This window comes from Nicotiana tabacum, chromosome 7 (assembly GCF_000715075.1).
Source record: "Nicotiana tabacum cultivar K326 chromosome 7, ASM71507v2, whole genome shotgun sequence".
In the NCBI taxonomy this organism is placed as follows: domain Eukaryota; kingdom Viridiplantae; phylum Streptophyta; class Magnoliopsida; order Solanales; family Solanaceae; genus Nicotiana; species Nicotiana tabacum.
In genome coordinates, this window is record NC_134086.1 from 15,696,496 (window position 1) to 15,723,894 (window position 27,399).

The 27,399-nt window shown below is 39.0% G+C and overlaps 1 long non-coding RNA gene across 1 annotated transcript; it reads right to left on the reverse strand.

The window, feature by feature from the left end:
- Positions 1–17,723: 17,723 nt before the first annotated feature.
- Positions 17,724–19,207, reverse strand: LOC142182510 (uncharacterized). Its single transcript, XR_012711315.1, has 2 exons — positions 18,845–19,207; positions 17,724–17,990 (listed from the first exon to the last, which is right to left on the reverse strand). It is a non-coding gene; the product is annotated as an uncharacterized LOC142182510 (long non-coding RNA).
- Positions 19,208–27,399: the final 8,192 nt, after the last annotated feature.

Here is a 27,399-nt window from a genome sequence, read left to right on the forward strand (position 1 = left end):
CAGCCCGCCCAGCTAGCTAGAGGTGGGGGTAGAGGTGATAGATGTGGAGGTATTAGAGGTGGAGCTCAGGCCGCTAGAGGTGGAGGCCAGCCAGCAACAGGTCGTCCTAGAGATGTAGTTCAGGGTAGTGGGGCCCAGCCCCGATGTTATGCTCTTCCAGCCAGGCCCGAAGCTGAGGCTTCAGATGCAGTTATTACACGTATGGTTCTAGTTTATGATAGAGATGCTTCAGTGTTATTTGATTCGGGGTCTACATACTCGTATGTGTCATCTTATTTTGCACCGTATCTGGTCATGCCTAGTGATTCCTTGAATGCTCCTGTTTATGTGTCTACACCGGTGGGTGATTCTATTATGGTAGATCGAGTCCATCGTTCATGTATAGTTGTGATTGGAGGTCTTGAGACTCGCGTAGATTTGCTTCTTTTGGACATGGTTGATTTCGATGTCATATTGGGGATGGACTGGTTATCACCTTACCAAGCTATCTTGGACTGTCATGCCAAGACTGTGACCTTAGCTTTGCCGGGCTTGCCTCGTTTAGAGTGGAGAGAGACTCCTAGTCATTCTACTCGTAGTGTTATCTCTTATGTGAAGACTCAACATGTGGTCGAGAAGGGGTGTTTGGCCTATTTGACATATGTTCGTAATTCTAGCGCTGAGGCTCCTTCTATTGATTCTGTGACCATTGTTCGTAAGTTTCCTAAGGTTTTCCCTTCAGACCTGCCGGGTATGCCACCCTACAGGGATATTGACTTTTGCATTGATTTGGCTCCAGGCACTCAGCTCATTTCTATTCTGTCGTATCGGATGGCCCCGCCGGAGTTGAAAGCGTTGAAGGAATAATTGCAAGACTTGCTTGAGAAAGGTTTCATTAGGCCGAGTGTTTTGCCTTGGGGTGCGCCAGTATTGTTTGTTAAGAAGAAGGACGAATCGATGAGAATGTGTATTGATTACCGGCAGTTGAATAAAGTTACAATCAAGAATAAGTATCCATTGCCGAAGATTGATGATTTGTTTGATCAGCTTCAGGGTGCCAAGGTATTTTCGAAGATTGACTTGAGATCTGGCTACCATCAGTTGAGGATTAGGGCATGCGATGTCCCTAAGACAGTTTTTCGCACTTGGTACGGGCATTATGAGTTCTTGGTGATGTCATTCGGGTTGACAAATGCCCCAACAACTTTTATGGATTTGATGAACTGAGTGTTCAGGCCTTATTTGGATTCGTTCGTGATAGTCTTCACTGATGATATTTTGATTTATTCCCGCAATCGGGAGGAGCACGAACAACATCTTAGAGTGGTTCTTCAAACCTTGAGGGATACATTTATATGATAAGTTCTCGAAGTGTGAGTTCTGGTTGAGTTCAGTTGCATTCCTGGGTCATGTTGTATCAGCGGACGATATTCACATTGATCCGAAGAAGATTGAGGCAGTCAAGAACTGGCATAGACCAACATCAGCTACAGAGATTCGGAGTTTCTTGGGATTGGCAGGCTATTATCATCGGTTCGTGGAGGGGTTTTCATCTATTGTAGCCCTGATGACCAGGTTGACCCAGAAGGGTGCCCAGTTCAGATTGTCGAATGAGTGTAAGGCGAGCTTTCCGAAGCTTATGACAACTCTGACTACGGCACCGGTGTTGGTATTACCCACAGGTTCAAGGCCTTATACAGTCTATTGTGATGCATCTCGTATTGGACTTAGTGCAGTGTTGATGCAAGATGGCAAGGTCATTTCCTATTCTTCGCGGCAGTTGAAGATTCATGAGAAGAACTATCCGGTTCATGATTTGGAGTTGGCAGCCATTGTTCACGCGTTGAAGATTTGGAGGCATTATCTGTATGGCATGACATGTGAGGTGTTCACGGATCACAAGGATCTTTAGTATTTGTTCAAGCAAAAGGAGTTGAATTTGAGGCACAGAAGGTGGTTGAAGTTGTTGAAAGATTATAATATCACTATCTTATATCATCTGGAAAAGGCCAATATGGTGGCCGATGCTTTGAGTAGAAAGTCAGCTAGTATGGGCAGTCTTGCTTATATTCCGGTCGGTGAGAGACCGTTTGCTTTGGATGTTCAGGATTTGGCCAACCAGTTCGTGAGGTTGTTTCTAAGCCCAGCCGTGTGTTTGCTTGCACAGTTGCTTGCTCTTCATTATTGGAGCGTATCCGAGATTGGCAGTATGATGATCCCCATTTGTGTGTCCTCAGAGACACGGTGCAGCACGGAGGTGCCAAGCAGGTTACCTTAGGTGATGATGGAGTTTTGAGTTTGCAGGGTCGAGTTTGTGTGCCTAATGTGGATGGGCTTCGAAAGTTGATTTTAGAGGAGGCCCATAGTTCCCTGTACTCTATTCATCCGGGTGCCGCGAAGATATATCAGGATTTGCGGCGGCATTATTGGTAGAGGAGAATGAAGAAGAATATCGTTGCATATGTGGCTCGGTGTTTGAATTGTCAGCAGGTTAAGTACAAGCATCAGAGGCCCGGTGGTTCATTTCAAAAGATTGAGATTCCTGAGTGGAAATGGGAGTGTATCACTATGGACTTTGTTGTTGACCTCCCACGGACTCAGAGAAAGTTCGATGCAGTGTGGGTTATTGTTGATAGGCTGACCAAGTCAGCACATTTCATTCCAGTGGCAGTCTCTTATTCTTTCGAGAGGTTAGCTGAGATCTATATCCGGGAGATTGTTCGTCTTCATGGTGTGCCCGAGTCTATTATTTTGGACCGAGGTATGCAGTTTACCTCGCATTTCTGGAGGGCAGTTCATCGAGAGTTGGGCACACGGGTTGAGTTGAGCACAACATTTCATCCTCAGACGGACAGGCAGTCCGAACGGACTATTCAGATTTTGGAGGATATGCTCCGAGCCTGTGTCATTGACTTTGGAGGCTCGTGGGATCAATTTTTGCCTTTAGCAGAGTTTGCCTACAACAACAGCTACCAGTCGAGTATTCAGATGGATCCTTATAAGGCTTTATATGGTAGGCGGTGTCGATCTCCGGTTGGATGGTTTGAGCCGGGAGAGGCTCGGTTGTTGGGTACAGATCTAGTTCGGGATGCCTTGGACAAGGTCAGGATCATTCAGGATAGGCTTCGTACTGCTCAGTCTAGGCAAAAGAGTTATACCGACCGCAAAGTCCGTGATTTAACATTCATGGTCGGTGAACGAGTATTGCTTCGAGTGTCGCCTATGAAGAGCGTGATGAGATTTGGGAAGAAGGTCAAGCTTAGCCCTAGGTTCATTGGCCCGTTTGAGATTCTTGATCGAGTGGGAGAGGTGGCTTATAAACTTGCATTGCCGCCGAGCTTATCAGCCGTGCATCTAGTGTTTCATGTGTCCATGCTTCGGAAATATCACGACGATCCATCCCACGTGTTAGATTTCAGCACTGTCCAGTTGGACAAGGACTTGTCTTATGAGGAGGAGTCGGTAGCTATTCTAGACCGGTAGGTTCGTCAGTTGAGATCGAAGAGTTTTCCTTCTGTTCGTGTTCAGTGGAGAGGTCAGCCTCCTGAGGCATCGACCTACGAGTCCGAGTCCGATATGCGGAGCCGTTATCCCCATCGTTTCCCTGACTTAGGCACTTTCTTTTTCTGTCCGTTCGAGGACAAACGGTTGTTTTGGAGGTAGAGAATGTGATGACCTATTTGTTTAAAAATTAAATTCCACATTCCGAGGCCTTGAAAACCTCTCTTAGCATCACCTCGATTTGCGTGCACAGTCCGGACGCGTAGCCGAAAAGCCTAAATGTGGAAATCTGTGAAAAATGATAAATTTTGACTATAAAATAAATTAATTTGACTTCGGTCAATATTTTGGGTAAACGGACCCGGACCCGTGATTTGATGGTCCCAAAGGGTCCGTAGGAAAATATGGGACTTGGGCGTATGCCTGGAATCGAATTTCGGGGTCCCAAGCCCCAGAAATGAATTTTTGAAAGAAATTATTTTCTGAAAAATATAAAGGTTTTTGAAAGTGAAATATTATGTGAAACCTGTGGTATCGGGCCTGTATTATGGTTCCGGAGCATGGTACAAGTTCAATATGATTTATATGTGTTGTCGGTAAAGTTTGGTAAGAAATGGAATGCGTTTGACGTGATTCGGACCTTAAATGCAAATTTGATGTTTAAAGGAGTTTTGAAAAATTTCATTGATCTTGAGGTCTAATTCGTTGTTCATGATGTTATTTTGGTGATTTGGGTACACGAATAAGTTCTTAGGATATTTTTGAGGTTGTGTGTATATTTGGTTTGGAGCCCCGAGGGCTCGGGTGAGTTTTGGATAGGCCACGAGGTGGATTTTTAGACTCAGAAAGTTGCAGAAACTTTACTGGTATGATCAAACTTGCAGGCTTCGCATTTGCGAAGCTTGGCTCGCAAATGCGAAGGCTAGATCGCCAATGCGAAACCAGCCTAGGCCTGTCTTGCTCGCAAATGCGATTAGTCCTATTTCAGTCTTGAGTCGCAAATGCGACTCCCTCTCGCAAATTTCAACTTGCAAATGCGAGGGTCCCTTTCGCAAATGCGAAAGTCCAGCTTCCTTGAAGGGTTCGCACTGTTTCGCATTTCCCAATTTAGCAGAATTGCGAACCCCTGTTTGCATTTTCCATACCCTGCGACCTGCAACTTTATACTTAGACGATTTTAAACCCATTTTTCACATCTTTTCAAAACACAAACTCCTTTGGGCGATTTTTCAAGAACAACTCTTCTTCCAAATCGATTGTAAGTTAATTTTAACTCATTTCATTCAATCATTAACATCTTTTAACATGATTTCAACTTAAAATCAATGATTTTCATGGAGGAAATTGGGTGTTTTGGGTAGAACCTAGGTTTTTCAAAAATTGGGGATTTGGACCTCGATTTGAGGTCCGATTTCAAAACAAATTCTATATTTGGGTTCGTGGGGAATGGATAATTGGGTTTTGGTTTGAACCTCGGGTTTTGACCATGTGGGCCCGGGGGCGATTTTTGACTTTTTGGGTAAAACTTTAGAAAACTCATTTTCATGCATTGAGGTTGATTCATTTAGCATTTATTGATGTAATTAAGTAACTTGTAACTAGATACAAGCGAATTGGTAGTGGAATCAAGGGGTAAAGCTATAATTGAATCGTGAATTGTGTTCGTGGCATCGAGGTAAGTGTTTGGTCTAACCTTAGCTTGAGGGATTAGGAGTTGAGTCCTATTTGCTATGTGGTAATTGTTGAGTACAACGTATAGGCATGGTGATGAGTATCTATACATTGGTGTCTAGCATGCCCGTGAGTCTTTATATTGTGATTATCGTGACTTCATTGTATCTTTCATGCCTTAGTGGTGGTTTCTATTTGTGGTATAAAGTTTGTGGAAGGAATTATGATCTATGAACCTTGAGAAGCGTTGGCTCGAGTTGTGAAGTGAATAGTGAAGCAAAAGTGAGAAAGAGAAGAGAACATTATGTTGTCACCCTTGTCGGGCTATTGTTGCTTTATTTGTTATCTCCCTTGCCGGGATGTTGATGTTATTGATGTTGTTCCCTTGACGGGATTAAATTGTTGAATTGTTGTTCCCTTGCCGGGATTTTTATTGTAAATTTCATTTGTTCCCTTGCCCTGTTGTTTGTGATTGTTGTTTGGGTGAGAAAGAGAGTTAAAGCACGAAGGGTGATGTCGTGCATTGTTTGTTTTGTGAGGAAAGAGTATAAAGCACGAAGGGTGATGCCGTGTATGATTGTGAGGAAAGAGTGTAAAGCACGAAGGGTGATGTCATGCCGCACGATGTACCATTCTGTGCCGATTATATTGATTATATGGTGATGAAAGAGAGTAAAAGCACGAAGGGTGATGTCGTGTATATTTTTTATTATAAGGTTGCTTTGGTGAGGACGAGAGTAAAAGCACGAAGGGTGATGCCGTGCATTTGTTGATTTCTAATTCTTTGTTGATATCCGAGTTATATTGTTTCTTTCATTACTTGATGTCTTTCTATTCGGAATTGTTATCTCCCCCACGGCATGCTCCCCCTCCCATATTGACTGGTTATTTCTGTATTTCTTTCCGCTGTATATGTATTTGAGCTGCACAGGTTATTTGGTAGTCTGGTCCTAACCTCGTCACTACTTCGCCGAGGTTAGGCTAGACACTTATCAGCACATGGGGTCGGTTGTGCTGATACTACACTCTGCACTATGTGCAGATCCCGGAGCAGCTTTTGGACCGTAGTGTGGAGGCTACCTTCAGTCCACGCGGAGATCCAAGGTAGACCTGCAGGCGTCTGCAGGCCCTGGCGTCTCCTTTGTTCTTACTTCCTGTTTCATTTTCCTTTTATTTAGATATTTAATTGTTATCTTCCGCTTATTATTTAAAGTTCCACTGTTTTCTTGATTATCATCTTATATTTGTTTTAAAGAGATAATTGAGTAATTAAATAAGTAGTTAAATGATTGACTTGCCTAGCTCACATTAGTAGGCGCCATCACGACTCCCGATGGTAGAAATCCGGGTCGTGACAGGATGGGGTGGGTAGGCGTAGGGTGGGGTTAGGTGGGTGTGGATTGATGAGTGTGGGGTATAAGGTGAGGAAGGTTGAGAAGAAGTTTTGAAAAATATTTTCCCTTCTTTTGATAAGGAAAAGGAAAATATTTTCCAAAATATTTAAGTCAACCAAACATGGTAAAAAATTGCAAAATATTTTCCTTTATACCAAACACACCCTTAGATATACTTGCATTAATTATTGGGACTCGGTGTTTATATCAAATCCAAATAATTTAACCTGAATAATAGAAAATCAAATTGAAAAAATATATTATAATTAAGTGATAAATATGTCAAAGGTTAAAACATATATCTTGCATTTATTGAATTAGTGTAAATATTAAGTGGGGGAGAAATTTTTACCTCTCTATTATTCTAGTTTTTTAAAATAAATATATTCCCTACTCTTAAATGGCGAATAAGATATTTGTGAAAACTCATTTTCATGGATTTAATTCAAATATATTCACGTGTATTAACAAACAAAAAAAATATGGTTGAGATGTGTAGTCAGAAAGAAAAGAAGTGAGGGGTGAAATGGTCAATTAAAACTCAATGAGTATTTGTGTTAAGTCCAATTTCCAAGGTTGTTAGCTGTATCCCTTGTTACAAACCTAGTGGAAAATGACAATTCCTACCTAAAATTCCGTTAAAAATCTTATATTGCATTAGACATTCACAATACTTCAATTTTAGTTCTACAATGAGATATTTTGATCAAATGAAATCACAAAAAAAAAAAAAAAACACCTATTGTTGGTTCAAATTAGTTTTCTCAAGAATCACATAAAAGTGATTTTATAAATGTCAAAGTATTAACTTATTCTGATTAAAAGTGGTGCTATAGTTAGAGATGGATGAGAGGAGAATTTTTGCTTAAAATTCGATTTACACAAGTTGATTCTTTTGTTCTCGCTTAATTTTTTTTAAAAAAAGATCAGTGTCGAAATAGAATTCTAGAGAGAAATTATTTATTTGAATTCTTTTGATAAAAATAGTTTTAAAGAACACCAAAGCCAATCAATTTAACTTACATTTGGATCGTTTAATTATTTCCATTGAAATTTCTAAAATTCACTCCATTCTTTAGTATAAATATTATTTTTGGTTTTTGAACTTTATAACAAAGGTTTACGAGCTTGTTATCAAAATGAAAGATGTAAAGTTGCATTGCATGTGAACATCATATCCATTTCATTTTCATAAAAGAGCTGATTGATAAGGTATAAATGACTTAAAACAAGTAAGAAAATTACAAGTAGGCCTAATTGTTACTCTTTAAAATGACATGAAAAATCCCTATGATTGTTTTATGGTAAGAAGTCAAATTTAGGCATCTAAAGAGGGGACCTTTAGCAATAAAGGAAAGAATTGATAGCAATTTGACACAATTGAAAACTACAGCTCAAGTGGTCAATGTTAATCCAAAAATATGGGACCAAAAGTGGGTCTATATTTAAACAAATAAATCCATGGTTATTTAAGGCTTCTGGCCCAATAAGGATAATTTCACTATTTTGAGTTTTGGCACTTCCATCCTATCCTAGTATTATTTCTACACACATATTCGTAGTGTATGCAAAAATGTGGACCCTGCATAAATGTAAGATATTTTACCTAACTGCCTTTTATTCATAGTATACGCATGTCACCAAATAGTATAATGGAATCAATGCGCTTCTTCATTTTTAACGGAAAGACTCATGGTTTGAGTTATGGGAATAGAGAAACTCATGATAGTAAGTATTTTTTCTTAGTAAATCCTGAATGGTTAAATTTGAATTAATCGGACTAGTGGGTTTCAGATATTGAATGCATAAAACACAAAAGAAAAATAAGGTATAGTGTTTGTATGTGTGTCTATCCATTTCATTCTTTGTACGCTTTGATTCTATTTTTTATGACACTATTATTATTTAGAGAATCAAATCATTCTTTCTTCGATTATGATACTTTCCAAATATTAATATATTATGACTTATTTTATTGTCAATTCCAAGTTTGATAAATATAAGATATTTTAATCTTCATATTTGTTATTACCTCCCACGAGCACAAGTACAGGTAACTCTGATATATAAAATTTGGATAAATATAAAAAAAGATTATCTATTGTTTTGTTTTTATTCGGATTTATACTTGAGACTTCATGGTTCTCAATCACTTTACTAACCACTGGACCAAATATTCCGTCATTTTCTTGAAATAAGTAAGTATATTTTATTATATCGTTGAAGGAAGAAGCAATTTTTTTTCTCTCCTTTGATATTAGGTGGTCCATGTTGAAGTTTGGCAAAATGCCAAAGTCCCACATTGGTTGGGAGTTAAGTTTGGAGGGGATTTTTCCCCTATAAAAGAAGGCCTAATGTTTAGGATTGAAACACACCTCTCATTTGCCTTCTCATCTGTTTAAGGCATTTGTATCTTCTCTCTTTAGTATTATTTCACTTGTATTTTTGGAGTGGAATAAAATATTTGGTTGTGTCCGAGGAGTAGGCAAAATTAGCCAAACCTCGTAAATTCTGGTGTTCCCTTTATTGTTGTTTTATTGTCTTATTTATTATTTGGTGGCTGTCATAATTTTTGGTATAGTAGTTGTGACTTATTCACACTATATACATTTGGCTTCCGCAACAATTGGTATCAGAGCCAAGGTACTGTCTAAGTATGCTCTGTGGTTGCAGCATAGTCTGATCTTCCACATCAGAAAAGATTTATCTTGGTAACTGAGTCAAGGTTCTGTCTGAGTATGCTCTGTGGTTGCAGCTTAGTCTGATCTTCCACACCAGAAAGGAAATAATCTTGATTTGTGTCGTCAGCTATTAAATAATATTTGTGTCAAAGATGGGAGACAATAAACAAGAAGAATCTACATCAAGTGTCAACAATACGTCATCATTGGCATCTTCGCTTATGACAAGAATTGTGTCAAATGCGAAATTTGCGGTCGAAATATTTGACGGGTCCGGACATTTTGGGATGTGGCAAGGCGAGGTTCTAGATGTCCTTTTTCAACAAGGGCTAGATCTGGCCATTGAAGAAAAGAAACCAGATGTTATTGGAGAAGAAGATTGGAGAATTATCAACCGTGTTGCTTGCGGTACCATTCGATCCTACCTTGCTAGAGAGCAGAAATATCCATACACAAAGGAAACTTCTGCAAGTAAATTATGGAAAGCACTGGAGGATAAATTTTTGAAGAAAAACAGTCAAAATAAATTGTACATGAAGAAGAGACTGTTTCACTTCACCTATGTTCCTGGTACCACGATGAATGAACATATCACCAGTTTCAATAAGTTGGTTACAGATTTGCAAAATATGGATACAACTTATGATGATGGTGACTTGGCCTTGATGTTGTTGGCGTCACTTCCTGATGAGTACGAGCACCTTGAAACTACTCTACTCCATGGAAATGACGAAGTTTCTCTCAGAGAAGTTTGTTCGGCTTTGTACAGCTATGAACAAAGAAAGCGAGAAAAACAGAAGGGCGGAGAAGGAGAAGCACTATTTGTGAGGGGTCGTCCTCAAAATCAAACGAGGACAAAGAAGGGAAGATCCAAGTCAAGATCCAGACCCAGCAAAGATGAATGTGCCTTTTGTCGAGAAAAAGGGCACTGGAAGAAAGACTGTCCGAAGTTGAAGAATAAGGCCAAACATAACAATGGAAAGGCCATTATGGATTCAAATGTAGCTGATTGTGATGATTCAGACTTCTCATTAGTTACAACAGAGTCATCAACATCATCAGACATATGGTTGATGGACTCGGCTTGTAGCTATCATATGTGTCCCAACAGGGACTGGTTCATGGAATTTCAAGAAGGAGAATATGGAGTCATCCACACAGCGGATAACAGCCCTCTTACCTCATATGGCATTGGTTCAATACGATTAAGGAACCATGATGGAATGATCAGAACATTGATAGATGTTCGATATGTACCGGATTTGAAGAAGAATCTCATCTCTGTGGGAGCCCTAGAATCAAAAGGGTTCAAAATCATTGCAGAAAATGGAGTGATGAGAGTATGCTCCGGTGCACTAGTGGTAATGAAGGCTAATCGGAAGAATAATAATATGTACCGCTATCGTGGCAGTACAGTTATTGGGACAGCGACAGTAACATCCAGTGACGACAAAGAGGCAGAAACAACCAAGCTATGGCACATGCGCTTGGGACATGCTGGAGGAAAATCCTTGAAAACTCTATCAGATCAAGGATTGTTAAAAGGAGTAAAGGCTTGCAACTTGGAGTTTTGTGAGCATTGTGTTAAAGGGGAAACAGACAAGGGTTAAATTTGGTACAGCGATCCATAATACTAAAGGCATTTTGGATTATGTACATTCTGATGTTTGGGGTCCTTCCAAAACACCTTCATTGGGTGAGAAGCACTATTTTGTAACCTTTGTTGATGATTTTTCCCGAAGAGTATGGGTGTATACAATGAAGAGCAAAGATGAAGTGTTGGGAATTTTTCTCAAATGGAAGACGATGGTGGAAAATCAGACAGGCAGGAGAATCAAGTGTATTCGCACAGACAATGGAGGTGAATACAAAAATGATCATTTCAATAAGGTCTGTGAAAATGATGGCATCATCCGACACTTCACTGTTAGACATACACCACAACAGAATGGAGTGACAGAACGTATGAACCGGACCTTGCTGGAGAAGGTACGGTGTATGTTGTCCAATGCTGGCTTGGGCAAAGAATTTTGGGCTGAGGCAATTACATATGCATGCCACCTCATTAATCGTCTACCATCTGCTGCTATTGATGGCAAAACACCATTTGAAAAATGGTACGGAAAACCTGCTGTAGATTATAACTCTTTGCACGTGTTTGGCTCAACTGCATATTATCATGTGACGGAGTCAAAATTGGATCCAAGGGCAAAGAAGGCTATTTTTATGGGAATTACTTCTGGAGTCAAAGGATATCGCTTATGGTGTCCTATGACAAAGAAAGTAATATTCAGCAGAGATGTTACCTTTGATGAATTTGCTATGGTAAATAAGGTAACAGAAGATACCAAACAAAATGAAGGTGCTTCTAAGCAGGTGGAGTTTGAGGGAAAATTTATTTTTCCTACACAAGAAGCAGAGGAGGAAACAAATGAAGATTACCCTCTGGAAGGAGAGCCAGTAGAGGAGATTCCAACTCAGGAATCTCAACAACAACTTGAATCAATAGCAACCAGCAGGCCAAAAAGAACAATAACGAAACCTGTTCGTCTCATAGAGACGGTTGCTTGTGCAACCTCAATTGTAGCTGATGATGTTCCTACTACTTATAAAGACGCTGTCCAAAGTTCAGAAGAAGATAAGTGGAGGATTTCCATGAATGATGAAATACAGTCCCTTCATCAGAATCATACATGGAGATTGGCCAATCTCCCGAAGGGAAAGAAAGCAATTGGGTGCAAATGGGTATTTGCAAAGAAAGAAGGATTTCCTAACCAATTAGATGTTCGCTACAAAGCAAGATTGGTGGCCAAAGGATATGCTCAAAAGGAGGGAATTGATTACAATGAAGTGTTTTCTCCAGTTGTAAAACATTCCTCCATTAGAATTATGTTGGCTTTGGTAGCACAATTGGATTTGGAACTAGTTCAGATGGATGTAAAAACTGCGTTTTTACATGGAAACTTGGAGGAGGAAATCTACATGACTCAGCCAGAAGGATTCAAAGTTGCTGGAAAAGAAAATATGGTGTGCAAACTTGAAAAATCGTTGTACGGATTGAAACAATCTTCTAGACAATGGTACAAGCGATTTGACGAGTTTATGTTGCGGCAAGGGTACAAGAGAAGCAAATACGATCATTGTGTGTATTTGCACAAGCTTAAAGATGGTTCCTTTGTATATCTTCTCCTATATGTTGATGATATGTTGATATCTTCCAAGAATTTGGAAGAAATTGATAAGTTGAAGATTCAACTGAAGAAGGAGTTCGAGATGAAGGATTTGGGTGAGGCAAAGAAAATTCTTGGCATGGAGATAATTAGAGATAGACGTTCAAAGAAACTCTGTTTATCTCAAAAGGAATATTTGAAGAGAGTACTTCAACGTTTTGGCATAGATGACAAGACTAAGCCAGTTAGTACTCCACTTGCTTCCCATTTTAAGCTAAGTACTACTATGTCGCCAATGGATGAAGCTGAACGAGAGTATATGTCAAAGGTACCATACGCAAATGTTGTTGGTAGCTTGATGTATGCAATGGTTTGCACAAGGCCTGACATTTCACAAGCTGTTGGAGTTATTAGCAGATATATGCACAATCCAGGAAGGAGCATTGGCAAGCTGTGAAGTGGATTCTACGGTATATTCATAATACTGTAGATGTCGGGTTAGTTTTTGAGCAGGAAGACAATCAGTCTGTAGTTGGATATTGTGACTCAGATTTTGCGGGTGATATGGACAAACGAAGATCAACTACTGGTTATGTGTTTACTTTTGCAAAGGCACCAGTTAGTTGGAAGTCTACTTTGCAGTCAACAGTTGCTTTGTCTACAACAGAGGCAGAGTACATGGCTATTACAGATGCTGTGAAAGAGGCAATTTGGCTTCAAGGATTGCTAAAGGAGCTTGGTGTTGAACAAAAAGGTATCACAATTTTTTGTGATAGTCAAAGTGCTATTCAATTAGCGAAGAACCAAGTTTATCATGCAAGGACGAAGCACATTGATGTTCGGTATCATTTCGTACGAGAAATCATAGAAGAAGGTGGAGTCACGGTGAAGAAAATTCATACTACAGAGAATCCTGCTGATATGCTGACAAAGGTGGTGACTGCGGTCAAGTTTCAACATTGTTTGGATTTGATCAACATTGTTGAACACTGAAGATTGAAGATGAAGACACAACCAAAATTTGTTATTGAGAGAGAATTGAAAATGTGGAATTTTGCCAAGGTGGAGATTTGTTGAAGTTTGGCAAAATGCCAAAGTCCCACATTGGTTGGGAGTTAAGTTTGGAGGGGATTTTTCCCCTATAAAAGAAGGCCTAATGTTTAGGATTGAAACACACCTCTCATTTGCCTTCTCATCTGTTTAAGGCATTTGTATCTTCTCTCTTTAGTATTATTTCACTTGTATTTTTGGAGTGGAATAAAATATTTGGTTGTGTCCGAGGAGTAGGCAAAATTAGCCGAACCTCGTAAATTCTGGTGTTCCCTTTATTGTTGTTTTATTGTCTTATTTATTATTTGGTGGCTGTCATAATTTTTGGTATAGTAGTTGTGACTTATTCACACTATATACATTTGGCTTCCGCAACAGTCCATTTCAAGTTTTTATCCATAGAGACAAAGAGAAGAGTTGAGCCATGAGAGAGTAAGTCATTTCGTCATAAATGCCCCTTGTTTGTGTGTTGTGACAGCCTGAGAAGTCATACTATCCGCTCATCCTATCTTTGGCTTCACATTAATTAGAATTTGTGGAGACTGGCATATAAGGTCCATTAAAAGGAGAAACACTCCCCATCATAATTTATTTCGTTCGCAGTAAAAAATAAAAATAGCACGGGCTAATCAGTTTTCAGATTGGTAATTGAAAAATAGCCGGTGTTTGTAAAGTTATTGAAAATAGCCATTATTTTATTGCAATACAGAAAGTTCCAGCATCATATACCGGAGATTGGTGCACTTGTGTATGAACTTCCAACATAATATACTGGAAATTGGAGCACCTGTGTATGAACTTCCAGCATATTATGCTGGACCAGTATATTATACTGGAACTCCAGAATATTTATAACACTTTAACCAACAATTAATAGCGATATATATAGTTCTCACAAGAATGTTGAGTTTTCCATGAATCTTTGACTTGAATTCCTCTTTTTGTCCGGTCTTTAGTTTGCACCAAGTTGCACTATGTACAGTACAGCTGAAGATAATTTTAACATCTTTGGAACCAACTTACTCCTACCTCAAGCAACTGATCTAACATCAGTAAAAAGAATCCATTGCCATAGTATCATGCACAACACCAAATCATCATTTAGGGGTCGTTTGGTAGGGTGCATAAGAATAATGCTGAATAGGGTGTATTAGTATTGCTGGTATTAGTTATGCATATTTCTTATCCATTGTTTGGTTTGATGTATTAAAGCATTGCACAGTTTCTAAAAGAATTGTTTGTTTACAAAAATACCCTCAAACCTACCCCACACTCTAACTTTTTAAAAGAAACATATGTTGAGAAATGTTTTTATATGAAAAAGTTAAAAAAAAATTATTTTATTTGTCTACCTATATTGTAAAATAAAATTAAATATTTATTTATAAAAAAGGAAATATGCTAAGTATTTATTTATTTACTAGAGATATAATTTTATTTCTCACTATTTGAATTATTTTGAAGTTGCATTAATATATTAACTAGCATATTTTAATCAAGCATAAATTTTGAAGAACAATTTTATCTTTAACTAAGCTAATGTATGCATTAAAACCCATTGCATTGCTAATACCATTATTTTCTATGCATTAGTTATACATAGAATAATACCAAATAGGATGTATAACTAATGCATGCATTAGCTTATCTAATGCATCCTACCAAACGACCCCTTATTCATTAATCTGTTTTTATGGACACTATAGAGCTTTAGCGATTATAACCATTCTACATAGAAAGAAAATAACAGTACCTTATTTGATATAGAGTAATTTATTGTACATGCTTAGTTCCACGTGGCCAATCGCCTATGCTTTTTGAATGGGAGAAGAACAGGAAACCAGAAATCTCACTTACACTGAAATTAAATTAGATCAACTTGGGCTTCAAAGATCTCAATCAGTTATATATTGCATGTGCTCATGAATTATCTACAAATATGTTCAAACTTTTCAAAGACTTCAGGGAGCATTACCAAACAACTGCACACGACTAACAAAGAGCCGTGATGTCTGTGCCTTACCAGATATCACGGCATGAATCTCGGCCCATATCGGCAGAAAATCAATGATTAGCGAAACAATTTTTTTTTATCTTTGTTAAAACTGTACTTAGGGCAAAACTCCTCTACTATATAAATGAGAAAACTTGTTATTCATGGGACACATTGTAACATGCATATCAAGGCAATTTATTTCAATTCTCTTTGTTATTCAAAGTTCTTATTTTTGTTCTTAAGTTCTTCATAAGTGCAAGCACAGAATCGAATGCAGGATCCTCATCGAGCCATTAACCGAGTTCGGAATCACCCTTATCATTGGTTTGGCCATCTATTACATCTTTCATTTGCTTAATCTAGCATCATTAATCATTTATATTGAATTAATTCACATATCCTTAAAAAAATCACTCTTATCATTGGTTTGGTCATCTGTTACGTTTTTCATTTGCTTAATCTAACATCATTAATAGTGGTAATTTGATACAAATTTTTATAACGCACTCTATTTTATACTTGTTCTTTGAGATTTTAATTTCAGGTCAAATTAAAAATGTTGAACTCTCAATCTGCTCATTTGAACGTTGATGCTGAGTCTGGCCACCATGGCGAGAACAACAATGTAGTACCCATCAACTAGGTGCCCCTTATTGACCCCAACGGAGTTCCAGTCGAGGACCCAATTGATGCTAACTCACATGTAGCTAAGGTAATGGGAACAATTTGTGGGTGATCTTTGAAATGTTACAAGCTCAACAGGCAGTGATAGCCCAGTTGCAGAACCAAACCCGCACCCCAGCAGAGTTGAGACCGAACCATCCCGAGAAAATACCCGCAGAAACAAACCGGCCACAGAAAGGCCAGTGAAGTTGAACCCGGAACTAACCTGGAGATAATAAAGATGCTTGAGGAACTGATAAAGCGGGTGGAATCAGGAGAAAAGAAAATTGGAGCCAACGACAAAAAAGTGGAGACCTATAACTCCAGGGTTGATCAAATCCCAGGAGCGCCCCCGATATTAAAAGGCTTGGATTCCAAGAAATTTGTTCAAAAATGTCACGACCCGAATTTTCCACCCTCGGGAGTCGTGATAGCGCCTATCGTAGAAGCTAGGCAAACCACTAAACATAGAAATTGCTAACTCTTTCATTTTTAACCCTTTTTAACAATCTAAATTTAACAAGTAACCAACATTTAGATATTACCGATAAATAAAATCAAGCGGAAGACTTAATCTAATATAATAACCAAAACCAGTACGATAATGACAACTCACATCTCTATCCGGAATCTGGTGTCACAATATCACGAATGGACTAAGATTACTACAACAAATGTCTGAAAGAAATACAATCTGTCTCGAAATCTAATAAAAACAGAGTACATAATAAAGTAGAAGAGAACGCCGGGCCTGCGGACGCCTGCAGGACTACCTCGGGATCTCTGGTTGGACTGAAGGCAGGCTCCCCAAGTGCTACTATCCAAAGGATGCTCCGAAATCTGCACATAGTGCAGAATGTAGCATCAGCACAACCGACCCCATGTGCTGGTAAGTGCCTGGCCTAACCCCGACAAGGTAGTGACGAGGCTAGGACCAGACTCCAGATAAACCAGTGTAGTTATATAATATACAACGAAAAATAAACAGGAATAAACAATTAACATGGGAGAGGGTACATGCTACGGGGGAAATATCAAATCCAGTAGAAACTCAAGATACATATGCGAGAACACTTCAAAATCTACAACAACAAAACAATAATAACATTGTTGCGGCGCGCAACCCGATCCTTATCATTTAACACTGTTGCAGTGTGCAACCCGATCCCTATCATTTAACACTGTTGCGGCGTGCAACCCGTCCCATATTATTTAACACTGTTGCGGCGTGCAACCTGATCCATTTATATCACTGTTGCGGTGTGCAACCCGATCCAATATAACATTATTGCGGCATGCAACCCGATCCATATATAACATTGTTGCGGCGTGCAACCCGATCCACATATAACATTGTTGCGATGTGTAACCCGATCCACATATAACATTTAACAACAACCACAACAAGAGTCCCGATAAGGGATCAACAAAGATCTACACTATCCCGGCAAAGCAATCGACAGTAAAGTAAATACGTCCCAGCAAGGGAGAAACAAAGCAGCCTAGACTTAAGCTGCCACAACCCAAACCAATGGGCCTCAACGGGCACCCGATACCTTACTCGACCGAGTACCAACGTAACGTATCTTTCTTATTACATCATCATATACACGTGACATACGGGCCTAATAGTCCAACATAATCATTTATAAACTCAAAACCTAGGCCGACAAGGCCATACAATCTTTCACGTATACGACATATGTCTACAAGCCTCTAAGAGTACATAAATGTTATAAAGGTTAGGATAGAGTCCCGCCATACCAAACAATACACGTCTAAATCATACTAACCAAACAAGTAACTCTGAAGCAAATTGAGCGCACCAACATCTTCCGCTGAGCTGATAGCCTACTTGGATGACTCTCGACCTATCTATCGGGACCTACTAGCATGAAACACAGCGTCCTCAGGCAAAAGGGACGTCAGTACGAATAATGTACCGAGTATGTAAGACACATAAATAAGTTTATAAGAGATATGGAAGAAATATAGAGTACATGAGTCGACCTGTAAGTCTGAATAACTTTGTAAATCATAAATTACTTTTAGCGTCATGCATAAGTGTATGAATGTCATGTCGTGCATAGGTACATGTCTCATAACATCATCAGCCTCTAAGGGCATCCCATCATATCATATCGGCCACTGTGGTCAAAATCATCGTCGTATACCGGCTGATCAGGTGGTGGTGCGTATATAACGCCATAACCTTTCCCATATATATATATATATATATACGTGTATATAACACCGTTTGAATCATATTTACATATATACGCGTATATAACGCCGTTTGAATCATATTTTAGCCACTGTGGGCAACATCATCATCATATACCAGCTGATCAGGTGGTGGTGCGTATATAACGCCGTAACCTTTCCCATATCCCATATACATATATATACATACATACATATATACGCGTATATAACGCCATCTGATCATGGGTCAATGCACGTGAATGCAATGCATGAAAAGTACATTAATAAAATCTTTCGGAGCTTCATAAGACCATTTTGCCTTTGAGCAATATCATAAAGTAAACTCTTTTCAACTTTCATATTTTTCTAAGACCCATGAACAGATGATAAAATATTATGACACATGGAAATTCAAGAACATAGATATCTCTAATACTTCTATGAATAGAGTCATTTATGAAATTTGTGCATTTGCACGTTTCGTTCGTATCGTATGGATCATGTCAAAAGAAAGAAGGGATAACCTAAACATACCTGAACTGCGAGAGAGTGGTGTAAGTTGAGAATTTCTATGATATACGTCTTTGTGTGACAGTTTAACACTGAATATGCCACCAGTTTTCGTAAAGCCAAGGTGTAGCATGTAGTAGATATCGACTTAGAGGTAAGATCCACCATTATTGCATATTATGTAAAGAAACTACAGTATCACTATGTACTCAATAGTTTGCCCCAACTCTTAAGAAATGATGAAGTCTTGATACACAGATACAAAAGAAATCAAGGATTCTTGATTAGCTTATTTTGAAAGTTAAAGTTGGAATCATTTTATATTTCGATCAAAAAGCAGAAAAAGTTTTCTTTCTCACAATTGAAAAAAGAGCAAGACTCTGCATATGAGAACTTGCCCGAAAAATGCTTTTTAAAATATTAGGAAATATTATTAAATTATGAAGGTTAGCTTAACTAATTGACACCTAACCAATCATGACTAAATGAGTCATTTTGTTTAGATGGTGTCTTGACCCCATGTGGGGTGGGGGAGGGGTTTTAATATTATCTTATAACCTATTAATTAATTAGGTAATATCCCGCTATCCGATAATTAACAAATTACCCATATAATTAAGAATTATTTTAAATTACTTAAAATATTACTCACTTTCCACATATCTTATACACCTTACTATCATGACCATGTAGTACCTTGTATGACACTAGTCCATAAATACCGGGTATTGATACAAAATTTTTCTCTAGGTATTTTTGTACCCAAAATACTTCCAAAATAGCATGTATGTGTATATATAAGCACACCCAAGAGTTTTAGTATTTTTTTTAACGATTTCTAAACCGATTTACTACCTATTTTAATACCACAAAATCCAAAATTATCATTTTTGGTGAATAACTTATTTCATTCCCGTATTTACACCAAAATATAATTAAGGTAATTTTTGCATATTTTTTACAAATTTATTTGGCATTTTAAGCTAATTGCATGTAATTGCAATCATGGCCTATTTTATGATTAATAGCATTTTATAATTAGAAAATTGATTCCAATATTTTTAAATTGATGTTTATATAGTATTTGCTTGCTCAGTATTTTTAATTTACTTTTAAAATCATTATTACTATTTTTATAAAATAAAAGGGGAAAATTGGCTATTTAACACTTAGCCTATTTCTATTTTAATAACAGCCTTTCTCCCTTTCAATTGTAGCCTCAATTGGCCTAATTTCCAGCCCCACTTCGATAGGAACCCGACCCGTACCCAATTCAATCACCCGGTCCAGTTCCGATCTAATCTGAACCATTGATCAAATGAGATCAACGACCCAGATTTTATTTCCTAAAATTAAATCCCAGACCCCTCATTTTCCAAGACGGTCTCTCTCTCTCTCTCTCTCTCTCTCTCTCTCTCTATACTGACTCTTGCTCTCCCTTCCCTCTAGAACCTTCTAGTTCTCTCTGATGAATCCACCGCCTCCTCGGCCATCTCCGGCCACCTCCCTTCAACCCCAAGGCTCCGATGGACCTTTCATCGTCATGTTCAACACCTTGAGGACCTTCGAGGCTTATGGACCATGGCGATTTGAGACCTAGGGTTCCTGGTTCTTCTATATGCGAGTTCTGCGGTGTGATTTTAGACGAAATCACACCCTATATGTCACGATCTATGAGGTCACGACAGGTTTTTCCCATTTCTATTAAGTTTCTTTTTTTTGAAACCCTAAAACTCTCCTGAATCTCTCAAAAACGGTGTCATTTCATGCTATCCTCATGTTTTCCTCTGTGCTCTGTTTATTCTCGAGTTTAGTCTGGAAGACCCTTTGCTTTGAACCATTTTTTACTTTCTTCGAAATTAGGATTTCTGGGATTTCTTTTTATACATGTTTCGATTGATTTTCTTTATGATTAAAACCTTTTCGTTGTTTATTCTGACCGATTTCTATGTTTTTACTGTTTTTTAGTTTGACTCTGCTAAAAACTCTAATTTCTAGAAAAAGTTTCTTCATTCGATTATGTGTGTTAGCATGTTTCTTTGCTTCGATTACCCGTGTTAGCCTAATTTCCTTTGTCTTGTCTCTATGTGTTAGCATGTTTCCTCGTTTGATTGTGTGTATTAGCCTGATCTCCCTTGCTTTGGTTCTGCCTGCTGGCCTATTTGCTTGATTCTTGTTGATGTTTCATAGTCACCATGCTTCGAATATGTCTTGCTGAATCTTAACTTGTTTTCACTATCTCTGAGTGGTTATGTTTGTTCATCCCTTGCTCCTTCCTAGTTAACTTTGCTCGCTACTTTTGTTCATTTACCTCTATTTATATGTTAAAAATGCAGAATCATGACTTCATATGATTGATTCTGATTTTCCTTGATTGATTGGTTATTCAAAAACTTTCTTTAAAAAAAACCTAATATTCTACCCTCCCGTTTGAATTAATTGGCTTTGTTACCTCATTTGTTATAGTACTCTATTCTTGTAAGCCTTTCCTTAATTGAAATTTTCCTGAATTTGGTCTTACTCGACTACTATATGCAATACTGAACCTTGACTCTTTCCTTATTTAATCCTACACTGATTTTTCCTATTTGCCTTATATGGTGCTGAATCTTTTCGTTTGATTTTGATTCCCCTAATTAATGAGAGTACTTCCTTGATTCGTTGATTAATTGATTCCGAGTTCTTCAATTAACATATTTCTATGATTTTTACCTTATTTTACCACCTACTTTTGACTATAAATGCCCTAAGTCTTTGCAAAAAAAAAAAAAAGGAGGAGAAAACAATCTTCTGACTTACACACACCACTGAATACTTTCAAAATCTGCATTCCCTTTTGCTCTTTTGCTCTACTGCTGTTCTCTGCTCCTTCTTATTAGCCTGCTAAAAGCCAAGGCTAATATACTATTACTGCTTGTCTTTGCATCCTACTCTTGCTCTTTTACTGGTATGTCTTAACTCAGTTTCCAGCAATCATCCTAATGTGTTTACTTATAGTCTTTACATCTATGCCTATTACCTGCAGAGTTTGACATGTTCATATGCTACTGTACGCTTTACTTTCCTGCAAATGCTTGATCCCTACTCCCTTACCCTCTATGTGTTTATAAATGGGGATTCAGGGCTGGCAACATGAATTATTGTCCATGAACTAAATTTTGACCCCAAGTAAAGAGTGTGTCAGTATGTTTCATTGCTGAGCATGCCCTTTGCCCCCCTCTTCCTTTGTTTACTGTTTCTGCTATGAATTCCCTATCATTACCCCTATGTATGCTGAGTTAAAGTTTATGGTCTGGTAACCTTTAAATGGCTATCCAGGCCTGAACCTGCCTTTCAATAAGTCATAACTCCTCAATTTTAAAATAACAAATTGGTCAGGGGTGTGCCAGCACTTCAAATTGCTTGGCATGAACACCAGCTTATCATTTCCCCTCCCCTGCACTTGCACTTACTCTTAGACTTTAAGTTCTGCCCCTCTCATATGAGCCTTGCCTTGGGACCTTGAGTTCCCTCTGAACTTGGACATTTGAGGGCTGGCTTTTTCGCACTGCACTACTGTAATTCTAGAATGATGTTTGGGGTGTAAGCACTGCCTGGAGCTCTTGAAGCTCCTTGGAACTTTGACACATCCCAAATAAGAGAAGGCTTCAGAACCTGGATCCTTGGAAGTTGGTTTACTACATATGTCAGACTGGGAGTCTGAATTAGGCCCTCCTAAGTTGGAATTCTGATTTCGGATGTATTTTATTTATTTTTTGATTAATTTTGGTCTGTAATAATCTTGTAATAAACATTTGGGGTTGGCTAGTGGAAAAGGGCAGGGAACTATGCATGCAAGGGGTAGATATCATGCCTATAGGGGTTATCATTTCTAAAATTCTGTATCCCATCTAGAGATCATGCTTGTAGGAATTACTGCCTCTAAAAGTTCTGCGTTTTACAAATCACTGAAACTCTGCATTTTTATATAGATGCCATGTCCGTAGGAACTCTGCATTTTCATACTATGCCTATAGGATTTTCTGCACTTTCATATAGATACCATGTCTCTAGGATTTTCTGCAATTTTGCATGTGCATTCGTCAGTAGGCAAACTTGTTATAGAATTTAAACAACTAACCAATTTCATATAGATGACTTGCCTATAGGATTTTGGTATAATAATAACAGTGTTTAAAAACAATGTTTAAAATCAGTGACACTTAGAAAACATGCCTATAGGAGCTATTAACTAACTTGAATCACCAATTCGTCCAAAATCAGTAACAATAACGCGTAAGCACCTGCAGAACTTATGTTTTTGTAACTGACAATTCCTTTCTGCAATTAGTCTACTTCTTTATTTCTGAAACTTATAGATATCATACCTATAGGTTCTGTTTAACGCCTAGGCAAGCCTTAGGGTAAAATTTTATAATTGCATCAGTTTTGATAATTACAACCAGCAGGCAGGCCTAATTTGGACCTCTTATCTGAAAATATGTGATAAGTTAGCCACCCTTCCTACGTTAAGTTTAATACATACCAAACCAGTGTTTGTAAGTCATGCTAAATAATCTGGTGCTTTGAATAAGGAGGCCGATTTGAGCCTTAACTGCTATTTGTATCCCTTTTAACTGCTATCTGTTATAGCTTGTCGCCTAGATTTTTATCCTTTTGAAACTCCGCAAAAGCACCAACTCCCTCCCCTTAGGATTAGTAGTCCCATATGCCTCCGAAACTGATAGGATTGGGACGAGTAACAGCATGCAATAAGTAACGATACCATTTTGCACTTTAACACCTTAACGGGGTGGGAAGGGTAGATATGAATATGATGACCGATGCGCTAATATCACGTGTGAACCCTCTTCTGAGGAGTGATCGCTGGGTATTGCATTGAAGTGGTCCATATTAATTATAAACTTAGGAACCCCTTCCCTTTATTTGCTTCCATCTCTTCTTGTAAAACTGTTCAAATCTCTTTTTCATGAATTTCTTCCCTCTGTACTTACCTTCGAAAATTTTCAACCTGTTTGCAATGTTATATGCGAATCCTTATTTGAGATTTGATTGTTTACTTGTAAAGTCACAATTGTAACATGGCCGGGAACCACACTAGTGGATCTTGAGGGGCGCCTAACACCTTCCCTTCGGGATAATTTCTAGCACTTACCCTCCTAATCTCTGGTCTCTTCGTCTCAAACCCTTCTTAAAGTGTCCTAATGTACTATAATCATTAGGTGGCGACTCTTCAACTTCTAAACCTAATTCTCGAAAGGGAATAGAGTTGTCCTCCCAATATCGTATACCCGATTTCTGACCCCACGGTTAGAGAAAAGGGGGCGTCGACAGCATGTCGACTCTGCTGGGTATTCTTTAGGCTTTTACCATTGCATGTTGCTTGTGACTTTACTATCTTATTAATTGATTTTATTTACTGTCTTTTATTCTTTCCCGACGAAACTGACTTGGCTCTTCATGTCTTTGCTTTCTTTTAACTGCTTTCCTTTACTGCTTTATTTCAATACTGTTGTAATTACTGCAATTATTGTAATCATTTATCTTATGAACGTGGAAATACATGTCAATTTGTTTCATTCTTGTAAACTGCATATTCAACATCATATTCCACTCGTGCCAAACAAATACCATAACAACGCTTATAATGAGTGGTTGCGCTCTTCCAATATTATCACCCTTTAAATTTGGCAAAGGCGTATTTGCGGTAAAACCAGTCGATCAGCGGTGCAGTCGACGGTTCCGTGCCTTTCCCTCTTGAGTTGTCCGCTCAAGAGTACCTGTCTAATACCCTAATAGAAACCTTACTCTGTTCAATTGTACATGCATCATGGTCAAACCTAGCCGAGTCAGTTATGTTGTCCACATAATGACTCATTAAGATAGACTTGTCCAAAGTCCATTGGGTTTCCTTGAAACCCAAACGGACACCTACATGTTCTGTGCATTTATTTGGAGAACTAAATTCTCTTTTATGCTAATTATTGGTTTAAATAGTCGAGTCTGACGGGGTAAGGGTCTAACACTCTGTTTTGCAGAAAATGAGGCACGAAGTCCCCAGATTTGGCATGGTAACCGACATTCATCCAAGGCTGCTGAATTGGTGGGAAGATCTCCACTCCAGTGATCAGACACTCGTCCGCAAGTACTTAGGGAATCTGCCTTCTCTTCTAGAAATCCAGCCTGACAACAAAATCATAGAGGCTGCAACTCTGTTCTGGGATAGTGACAGGTCCGTGTTCCGCTTCGGGGACCTTGAAATGACTCCTTTGCTCGAAGAAATAGGAGGCTTAGCTGGTATTCCTTGGGAGACTCCAGGTTTTCTTATGCCAGAAAATCGCAAGGGTAGGGGTTTCCTTAAGATGATGGGACTTAAGAAGAACCCAGACTTGACTTGTTTGAAAGACTCCTACATCCCATTCGACTATCTGTACGAGAGGTACGGCCATAGCAAGTCATACCGCACCTACTCAGATGAATTTTCCCTCACCTCACTGGGGCATATTCACAGAAGGGTCTTCGTATTTATGTTTTGTTTCCTAGGAATGATAGTGTTCCCTATGAAGAAGGCTAGGATCCACACCAGACTGGCCATGGTAACCAAGACTCTGATGGAAGGAATTGGCGGATGACCTTTCAGTATAGTGCCCATGATTGTTGCTGAGATATACCGGGCTCTAGACAACTGTCAGCAAAAAGCCAGTCATTTTGAGGGATGCAATTTATTACTTCAGCTCTGGCTCATGGAGCACCTCCAGAAAGAAGAATACTGATAAGAGATCTTACACAGAGACTGGGATGATCACATTGCCTTCCACTAGCCAAGGCATATGAATTATATGCCTAACATGTTCGCTCAACCAGAAGACGTTGGAAGATGGGTGGAGCTATTTGAGAATCTAAAAGAAGACCAGGTACAGTGGATGGTCGAATGGTTCCCTACGGAAGAATTCATTGCTCGATCCCGAGACGCACCATTTCTCATACTCATTTATCTAAGAGGAACTTATCCCTACGTTTCCCTCCGAGCCATAAGACAGGCTGGAAGGAAGCAAATCATACCAAGGGTCGACAAAATGAGTCACTTTAGGTCTAATTTCCAGGACGATGATAGCCCTCACAAATGCCAAGCTCAACACATGTGGCATTGCAAGCTCGTTTTGGGGAAAGAATCTATTGAGCCAGGCAGGTATCACGCTGGTTGCGTGCCGCACTATTCGGGTTGGTTGGAAGATAATCACAATGGTATGGGTCATCCCGGGTTCATTCACGAACACAGAATCATCGACGAGGAATATAAGCACGGGTTAAGTACAATCAACTACGCAAGAGAATCTGAGAGTGTGAAAGTGAGCATCGGGAAATACAAGAAGCCCATCAAAAGTTGATCGATGAATAGAAGGATATGGCTGTCAGCGCCAACAAACGACTAGGGTATTTGGAGCAGGGTCTAGTGGAGCTAGAAGGAAAGTTCCTCAAGAGGATTGAAGATTGTCGGAACGTTGATGGGAATGCAGGCAGACATTTGGCCCAAGCTTATCTGCTGCTAGGACTGCGCGAGCTGGTGAAGCTGTTCGAGGGGGATAAAGATGCCAAATCTGAGGAAGGTCCTTCTGGGACCAAGTAGTTAGGAATCTTTTATTTGCTTTTAATGATGTAATAAGGCCAATGGCCACTAGTGACATTTTATTTTCTTAGTATCGTTGTGAATTCGTATTATTTTTATCAATAAGATGAGGCATTTAGCATTATAAGTTCTCCAAATTAACTTGTCGTTAGGCCTACCTCGGGCACAATGAGTCACCCAAATTAGGACACGATTTATATTCTTGCACAATGTGTTTAAATATTGCAACATTTTCCTCTCATAACCCGCACTAACTTGTTACCTTTTTTGTTTTTCTTTATTTTTATTCCTCTCCCCAAAGGTTAGTTCGTGCATTCTGGCACCATCATCATACAGTACGAGATCCAAGGGCCCTCCACCTCTTCCTCCTCCAAGTCCTATCCGGAACAAGAGCAAAGGTAGAATGGGAGATTCAAGCGCCAGAAAGGAAATTGAAAGAATTGAGATTCCTTAGGGTACCCCGGTTGCTAAGGAAACTGCTGCCCAACTTGAGCAGAAACTGTTGAAGTTCCAAGAAGAACTGGATCAAGTTCGGAACTTGGCAAATTTATCATTCACTCTCACCACTCCTGATGTCAACTCTTCAAATGCTCAAAATCCCGCACCTCCACAACCACAGATGCAACCCACTCATATTCAACATTGCAACACATACCACACTCCACTACCCATTCCTGAACCACTGAACACCCCAAACGACCACCCCCACAATACTCCCATCTACGTAGATACCATACCCTACTACACTCAACCAATCTCAAGTGCACCTGAGTCTGATGACAAGGACTCTCTTATCAGAAACTTTGCAGCAGAACTCAAGAAATTGACCAGCCGAGTCTAGGGCATGGAAGGAAACAAAGGCATAGAGGGGCTGAATTATGAGGACCTCTGCATTCAGCCAGATGTTGAACTTCCGGAGGGATACAAACCTCCCAAGTTCGAAATGTTCGAT